At 38.6% G+C, this 9,439-nt stretch overlaps 1 pseudogene; it reads right to left on the bottom strand.

Moving 5' to 3' along the window:
• Positions 1-1,610: 1,610 nt before the first annotated feature.
• Positions 1,611-4,688, bottom strand: LOC136356623 (uncharacterized; annotated as a pseudogene).
• Between the last annotated feature and the right edge of the window lie 4,751 nt (positions 4,689-9,439).

The raw sequence follows: 9,439 nt of genomic DNA, 5'->3' as shown, positions 1-9,439 counted from the left end.
GTCGTCGTTCGTGAAAGTCGCTAAGTTGCTAAGTCGTCGTTCGTGAAAGTCGCTAAGTCGTCATTCGTGAAAGTCGCTAAGTCGCTAAGTCGTTGTCTGTCAAAGTCGCTAAGTCGTCGTTCGTGAAAGTCATTTAGTCGCTAAGACGTCGTTCTCGCTAAGTCGCTAAGTCGCTAAGTCGTCGTTCGTGAAAGTCGTTAAGTCGCTAAGTCGTCGTTCGTGAAAGTCGTTAAGTCGCTAAGTCGCTAAGACGTCGTTCTCGCTAAGTCGCTAAGTCGCTAAGTCGTCGTTCGCTAAAACATTCTCGTTCAAACGTTTGACCGTGGAGTCGGCGGTGGAGTCGGCGCGCGGCGGCGGCGGCGATGGCGGCGGCGGTGGAGTCGGCACGCGGCGGCGGCGGAGGTGGAGTCGGCGCGCGGCGGCGGCGGCGGCGGTGGAGGTGGAGGTGGCGCGCGGCGGCGGTGGTGTCGGCGCGCGGCGGCGGTGGAGGTGGAGTCGGCGCGCGGCGGCGGCGGCCGGCGGTGGAGTCGGCGACGACGATGGCGGCGAGGTCCGGTCGGCCGGCGCGTGTCAAGATCGATCGAGAGAGAGAGAGAGAATGCGAGATCGGAGGCGCAAGATTTGCTCCCCTCACCTTGAGGGAGGCAACGCTGCCGGTGGCGTTTGCGAGGGCGGATGAGCGCGGCGAGCACGATGACGACGATGGCGGAGGCAGCGGCGACGTCTGGGGCGGTAATGGCGCGGGAGGAAGAAGATCGATCGTGGAGAAGTCTAAGTGTGGCGCGGGGAAGCCGATGCAGTGGATATTTATACCCGGTAATCTTTTGTCCCGGTTCGTGGCTTCAACCGGGACTAAAGATAGGTAGTAACAACCGGGAGTAAAGAACATGGTAGTAACAACCGGGAGTAAAGAACAAATGTTTACTCCCGGTTGTTACTACTAACCGGGACTAAAGATATCTTTAGGCCTAGTGGAAGCCACAAACCGGGACAAAAGATGTTTTCCCTCTATTCCAAAATTTGTATTGGTCCCGGATACTGTTAATAACCGGGACTAAAGATGTGTACACAAAACCGATTTATGGCCTTCTTAAATTGTCTTACAAGTCGAAATAAATACCAATAAATCCAATATAATTAGAACATGGCTGATTTATATGGTTTCAAAGTCCAAATAAATACCAAAATCGTACGTAATTTACGTATGGCCGAATTAAATGTTTTCAAAATTTTAATAAATAGAAATAAATAGGATATGCCTAAGTAAATGGTCTCAAAGTATAAATAAATAGAAATAATCATTTATAATTAACATAAGGCCAATTTAATTATATTCAAAGTGTAAATAAATAGAAATTATCATTTATAATTAAGATATGGCCTACTTAATTGTTTTCAAAGTGGAAATAAATACCAATAATCAGTTACAAATAACATATTGCCTAATTAATTGTATTCAAAGTGTAAATAAATGGAAGTAACCATTTATAAATATCATATGGTTGAAAAATAGTAATACATTACAAATTAAGCAGTTGAGAATAATATATTGATCCAAATTGTTCGACCTTCAATACAATACAAATAATTTACATCTTCCATCAAACAACCTAGGTCACTGTCTTCCTCACGTACTTTCTCCTCACTATTGTTCCTTCGCTATGATCGTTGCGTGAGTACGGCGTGTCCTCCTTTGATAGTATGATGCTCGGGTCAACCGTCACTGCAAACGGAGGTTGCCCCTCAAACAAATCGTAATTTTCGTCAGTCTTATCCTCGACTCCAATGATTTTCCTCTTTCCTGGGAGAACAACATGGCGTCTTGGCTTATCGGGCCCTTTCCTCTTCTTTGGTTTGCTATCCATGTCCTTCACGTAAAAAACTTGCGTTACATCATTGGCTAGAACGAATGGTTCATCTGAGTATCCTACCTTGTTTAGGTCAACCGTTGTCATCCCGCTGTCATCAATCGTTATGCCTCCACTAGTCAGCCTAACCCATTGGCACCGAAACAGAGGGACCTTCAGGGGTCCATACTCTAGTTCCCAAATGTTGTCGATAATACCGTAATACGTGCTAGTTGGACCATCGTGTCCTATGGCATCGATACGAACACCACTGTTCTGGTTCGTGCTCCTTTTGTCTTGGGCTCTTGTGTAAAAAGTGTATCCATTGATTTCATAACCTTGGAATGTAGTTACCGAGCCGGAGGGTCCCCTAGCCAAGAAGGCTAGTTGTCGGTCAATCGTCTCGTTACCCAGGAGGTGTTCTCGCAGCCAAGCGGGGAAAGTATCAATATGATGGCGTGTAATCCAGGCATCGGACTTGCCACTGCTTTCTGAGCGAACAATCGCAAGGTGCTCATCGATGTAAGGAGCAACCAACGAAGATTGTTGCAAAACCGTGAAATGTGCTTTACGGAATAAACCGTTGTCTACAGTCATAATTGCTCTCCTTCCAAGTGTGCCCTTTCCCCGTAGTCTCCCCTCATGGATTGATTCGGGTACCCTGATTGGCTCGAGGTCTTCAATAAAATCTACGCAGAACTCAATGACCTCCTCTGTTCCATACCCCTTCGCGATGCTTGCTTCCGGACGAGAACGGTTACGAACGTACTTCTTTAGAACGCCCATGTACCTCTCGAAAGGAAACATGTTGTGTAGGTACACAGGACCGAGAATACCGATCTCTTTTACAAGGTGGCACAGAAGATGCGTCATTATATTGAAGAATGACGGTGGAAAGATCAACTCAAAGCTGACAAGGCATTGCACCACGTCATGCTGAAGGGCGGCTAAACTTTCTGGATCGATGACTTTCTGTGAAATTGCGTTCATGAAAGCACAAAGCTTCGTTATTGTTGCCCGCACATTATCAGGAAGGATACCACGAATTATAACAGGAAGCAGCTGTGTCATAAGCACGTGACAGTCATGAGACTTTAGGTTTGTGAACTTCTTATCCTTCGTGCTTATTATTCTCTTTACATTGGAGGAGTATCCGGACGGTACCTTGATGCTCTCTAGGCATTGAAACATACTCTCCTTATCTTCCTTGCTTAGGGTGTAGCTCGCCGGACTTAAGTAATGGCTTCCTTTCTTGTTCGGTTCCGGATGAAGGCCCTCGCGTTGTTCCATATGCTTGAGATCATTGCGTGCTTCGAGTGTATCTTTGGACTTCCCATATACGTCTAAGAAGCCCAGCAGGTTTACGCAAAGGTTCTTAGTGAGGTGCATCATGTCGATTGCGTGGCGAACGTCCAAGACCTCCCAATAGGGTAGCTCCCAAAAAATAGAGTTTTTCTTCCACATCGCCACGTGACCATCTTTGCTCTCTATAGGTTGGCTGCTAGGCCCCTTTCCAAATACTACTTTCAGATCCTTCACCATTTCGAACACTGCTTTCCCGTTGCGATGTTTAGGCTTAGTACGATGGTTTGCCTTCTGTTCGAAGTGCTTGCCTTTTTTCCGTACAAGGTGGTTTGCAGCAAGGAATCGACGATGGCCCATGTACACAACCTTCCTGCAATGCTTTAGATAAGTACTTTCAGTTTCATCCAAACAGTGAGTGCAAGCGTTGTACCCCTTGTTTGATTGTCCGGATAGGTTACTAAGTGCAGGCCAATCGTTAATTGTAACGAATAGCAATGCTCGTAGGTTAAATTGCTCTTGCTTGTCCTCATCCCACACGGGGACGCCCTCTTTCCTCCACAACACTTTCAGATCTTCAACCAATGGTCTTAGGTACACATCAATGTCGTTACCAAGTTGCTTTGGGCCTTGAATAATAATCGGCATCATGATGTACTTCCACTTCATGCATAGCCAAGGGGGAAGATTGTAGATGCACATGGTGACTGGCCAGGTGCTATGGCCACTGCTCATCTCTCCAAACGTATTCATTCCATCCGTGCTTAAACCGAACCTCACGTTTCGTGCATCCTCGCCGAAGTCTTTAAATGTTCTGTCGATATTTCGCCACTGCGACCCGTCAGCGGGGTGTCTCAGCATCCCATCCTGTTTACGTTCTTCTGCATGCCACCGCATCATTCTAGCATGTGATTTGTTCCTGAAAAACCGCTTCAGCCTTGGTATTATAGGGAAATACCACATCACCTTAGCAGGAATTCTCTTCTTCAAAGGCTGTCCGTCAACTTCACCTGGATCATCTCGTCTTATCTTGTATCATAGTGCTTTGCAAACAGGGCATGCTTCCAGGTTTTCGTACTCACCGCGATACAGGATACAGTCGTTCGGACACGCGTGAATCTTCTGTACTTCCAGACCTAGAGGGCAGACTGTCTTCTTAGCTTCGTGCGTACTTTCGGGCAATTCGTTCCCCTCCGGAAGAATGTTCTTTACGAGTTTCAATAACTCGCCGAATGCCTTGTCACTCACACCATTTTTAGCCTTCCATTGCAAGAATTCTAGGATTGTACTCAACTTTTTGTAGCCCTTCTCGCAACCTGGGTACAACGCTGTTCTGTGGTCCGCTAACATGCGCTCCAGTTTCTGCACCTCCTTTCCACTTTCGCAGTCCTCCTGTAAGTCCCGCAATATTTGACCAAGTTCATCAGCACCGTCATTCCCTTCAACATCCAGCTCTGCCTCGCCCATTGTGTTTTCTTCAAATCCGCCATACTGAGCCCAGTCCGGAATGTTCTCATCTTCTACTTCATCTTCTTCCATTGCAACCCCAACCTCTCCGTGCGAGGTCCAACAATTGTAGCTACGCATGAACCCCCAATGAAACAGGTGGGCATGAATAGTTCGTGTGGTGGAATACTCCTTCTGGTTTTTGCACTTGTCGCATGGACAACTTATAAAACCGTTACGCTTGTTATCATTGGCCACACCCAAAAAATATTGTACGCCGTCAATAAACTCTTTCGACCGCCGATCCGCGTACATCCATTGCTGATCCATCTATATGAAATACATATAAATCGTAATTATACAAAATCCAAGATTTACAAGGTAATTACATAATAATACAATAATTGAATATAATTATTCATACAATTAATCATTATTATTAAATTCATTGTATATATTTTTCATGTTTTAATTACATTATAAACAAATATTTAATATGTTTTTATTATTTTAATATTAAATTAGCTTAGTTTTATAATTTCATACAAAATTATATGTAATAATTCAAACAAGTATTTATAATCTTCTTTATTCCCTACACACACTTTCTCTCTCATCATCTTCCATCACATTTTCTAGAGGGAAAAATATGTAAAAAAAATAGCTCCAAATGTAGATGCTAAGCAAAACAAAGAGTAGGATGAAGTTACTAACCTTTTGAAGACCTCAAATTTGTATATTACCACCAAAAAAATTTGCTTAAAATTTTGACAGCACCTCCCTCCCTCAAAGCTTAATTTTGAAGCAATGGCTCGGGCTGGAGGAGGAAGAAGGGGTATATAAAGCTGTGCAACTTTAGTCTCGGTTTGTAACACCAACCGGGCATAAAGATCTCAAATCACTTTAGTCCCGGTTTGTATTACCAACCGGGACTAAAGATCTTTAGTCCCGGTTGGTAACACGAACCGAGACTAAAGATCCCAAGCCCCCCTGACATAGGTCTGACATGCCCTGTCAGGAGGCGAACCGGGACTAAAGACCAACCGGGACTAAAGATCCCTTCGTCCCGTTGAAGTAATAAACCGGGACTAATAAGCCACTTTAGTCCCGGTTCGTTTTGGAACTGGGACTATTGTGGAACCGGGATTATTTCGTTTTAACCAATGAACATTAAACTCTACTCAAGATATATGATAAAATGAGCACAATACTGAATAGGCAAAGTAATTTTGTTAAATGGTAGAAGTAACTAAGCTCTACAATGAAAGTAACTTTTTATAGTATTAGAAATAATTATATATATGTGTTATAGAAATATCTTCATAGGTAAGGTGTAGATTCACAAGTAAATACATGACTTTTTTATTTGAGGTAAACCCAACACCATGGTATGAAATAAACAAATTGACTCAAATTTTTGAAAATTTTCAACATCTGAATATATACCCAGGTACAAGAGTTTGATTCATACCTGTGCTTAGCAACAAAACAATTCATATTCAACTTTGTTTCACAATCCATTATTACATACCTAACTAATTATATGTTTAGATGGTATGTACCTAGAATCAAAATCTAAAAAAAAATCAAATTTAGTTCAAACTTGTTAGTAACAAAAGTTAATAATCGCACCTAAACATTTTTTAAAAAAATTCATAGTCATTTAAATTGGATATATACTCAATCTTGGAGCCGAGCACTATGGTGCCCCAGTTAATTTTACTATAAAGTAATATTTAGAAAATAGAAGTAACTATTCACGGTATTAGGGGTAACTCTTCATAATATTAGAAGTTAACACTTTTAGAGGAAAGTAACTGAAACATATAACTAACTTTTTACGGTATTATAACTAACTACTTTGCTAGAGGAAAGTAACTCTTTATGGTATTAAAAGTAACTATATTGCTGTAGGGATATAACTCTTCGTAGTATCCGAAGTAAGAACACTGCTACAGAAGTAAATAATATGAATATATTCAATATTGTACTTGTTTTGTCATCTTAAAAACAATATACTGTTTAAAAGATATAAGTCATAAAAGATTTTAAACGTGCGTCGGAAACAAAGAATGCGAATATAGTGAGATTAATTAAGTATTAGCCTAAAAAATTTTAAAAATAGATTAATATGTTTTTTAAAGCAACTTTCATATAGAAATTTTTTTTAAAAAGTAGACCATTTAGCAGTTTAAAAAGCGTGCGCGTAAAAAATAAGGAAAGTGATTTGGGAAAGAGTTGAAAAGAACACAAGCTAAAAGTAAGTACTAGTGCAATGGTGCTAGACTCTGTTAGCACGTGACCGCATGGTGCTAAAACTGAAAGTGCACTGTGACAAGCCCTTCTTTTTAGGGCCAATTCCCTATATGCTCATGTAATTTCACCCAATCCCTTCTACGCCCCTGAAATTTGTTTGATCTCTTATATACCCCTGAGTTTTTATTTGGATCCCTTACATACCCATTCCGTTAGTTGACCATTAGTTTGACCGTTAGTTATTGTAGAAATTACTTTATTGTCCTTGTTATATTGTTAAAAGCTAGAAATGTTTTATGTGTAAATTATTTGAGTTGTGAAAACCAATAAGGAATAAATTACTAAATATTTGTGATGAATTTTTGAAAATAAAACATTATTTCATTAAAATAAAAAAAGATTTATTGTAAAAAAAAGTTCTGCATAAGATTTGAAAATTACTTTTCAACAAATATTTAGTGAAAAAAGATTCGTTGTGAAAAAACAAAGGGGATATAATTAGTTTATCACAAATTAGAAAACAAATTTAAAATTTTTAAATAAATTTCAGATCAAATTTGATGAATTTCGTATATCTTCCCAAAAATTTAAACCTAAATAACATTTAGTTTTTGCTCTTAATTTTCTGGTGAAACTAATGTATGGATTTAATCATAATTTTTAAAAAATAAAAAATAATAAGTTTTATTTTTTAAGTTGGGCATTAAATGATTATATTGCTTGTATTTTGTATAAGTTTATTTTTCATATGAAATTTTATTGGGTAGGTACCACACATATGTATAGGATGGGTAATATAGTCATTTTAAAATATTTAACCGTTAACTAATGGTCAACTAACGGAGATGGGTATAGAGGAGATCAAAATGAAAACTCAGGGGTATATAAGGGATAATGTCAAATTTAGGGGTATTGAAGGGATTGAGTAAATTTTCAGGGGTATATAGGGAATTTTCTCTTCTTTTTAATAAAGCTGTGCTGGGGAAAGACGCACGATGTTTCTATTTTTTGCATGTACGTTGCGTCGCTGCTTAGGACTGAAGTGCTATCACTCGTGCTATAGTTGCTTCCTATTGTATATTGTATTTTCCAGCATATTCCTTATGGGATATGGATGCACATCATGTTTTCTTAGTAAATTACATTTTGCATTTGATAAAACGCATTGTGTTTCACTTTACATCAAGTTTAACATATAATTTTAGTTTACACCAAATTATTGATTTGTAAGTTGTATTTAACACTAAGATGCATCATCGAATGTAGAATATTGTAAAATCTTAAAAAAAAACAATGTGAAATATAGTCTAAATTCAAGAAGTATCAAATATTCTACTCATATTTTACAAGATTTCCCTTCAATAATATAACGCAACCTAATGCAAAGTGAAACTTATTTGGATATACCAGCTGTAAAGTGAAAATATGTGCTAAACCCAATACAAAGTGAAACAATGTAATATCTACCAGGTGTAAAGTGCAATTTACTCATATTTTTATGAAGTTTCTGCACCTAATCCCTCCGCTTCACAATGTAAGTCATTATAGTATTTCCCACATTCATATCAATGTCAATGAATCTAGACATATATATCTAAATAGATTCATTAACATCAATATGAATGTGAAAATACTAGGATGACTTACATTGTGAAACAGAGGGAGTAGTACATATAGATCAAAATAGGAAAAGGCAATGGGCAGATGCAAAAATGTCAACACATAGATTATTGCATACGCCCATGAACACCCATTAAAGGTATAACGGAAGTTCAAGTTAAATTCCAGCGTATTCATTTTGGAGATATGCGCACATGTTTTTATAAAGTTTCTACAAGCAAGTACAGATCAAAATAGGAAAAGGCAATAAGCAATGGCAAAAATTTTAACACAGATTATAGCATACGCCCACGAACACCCTTGCAAAGTATAACAGAAGTTCAAATCTTGGTGGTAACAAACCATTATTGTAGAGTAAATTTCACAAAACTATAGGCATTTAACACAAATTATCACAAAACTACATATTTAAGAGCATGTTTCACAAAACTACAGATTTAGTGTCTCAGTTTATCACAAAACTCCAGGTACTTTGTACAATCTATCACAGAACTATAGATTTAAAAACTTATTTCATAAACATATAGATTTAGTGTCTTCATTTATCACAAAACTACAAATTTAGTGTATTCATTATCATAAAATTATAGGTTTTAACAATGCTACAACCTACAGTTTTGTGATAATGAAGACACTAAACATGTAATTTTGTGATAAATGAAAATATTAAATCTGTTGTTCTATGAAATAAGTTCTTAAATCTGTAGTTTTGTGATATATTGTGCAAAGTACATGTAGTTTTGTGACATATTGTGCAAAGTAAATGTAGTTTTGTGATAAACGAATACACTGAATCTATAGTTATGTGAAATAAGCTCTTAAATCTGTAGTTTTGCGATAGATCGTGTAAAGTATCAATAGTTTTATGAAATTTACTCATTATTCTACTACCAACGACCAATTACCAGCGTATCCGATGAACAATTCAAATTAAAATTTAAAATCCTATGAAGTCATATGCAAGCGCA

This window comes from Oryza sativa, chromosome 5 (assembly GCF_034140825.1).
Source record: "Oryza sativa Japonica Group chromosome 5, ASM3414082v1".
NCBI classification, from domain to species: Eukaryota; Viridiplantae; Streptophyta; class Magnoliopsida; order Poales; family Poaceae; genus Oryza; species Oryza sativa.
Note: the sequence above shows the minus strand (reverse complement) of the source record. Positions and strands in the feature narration are given on the sequence as shown.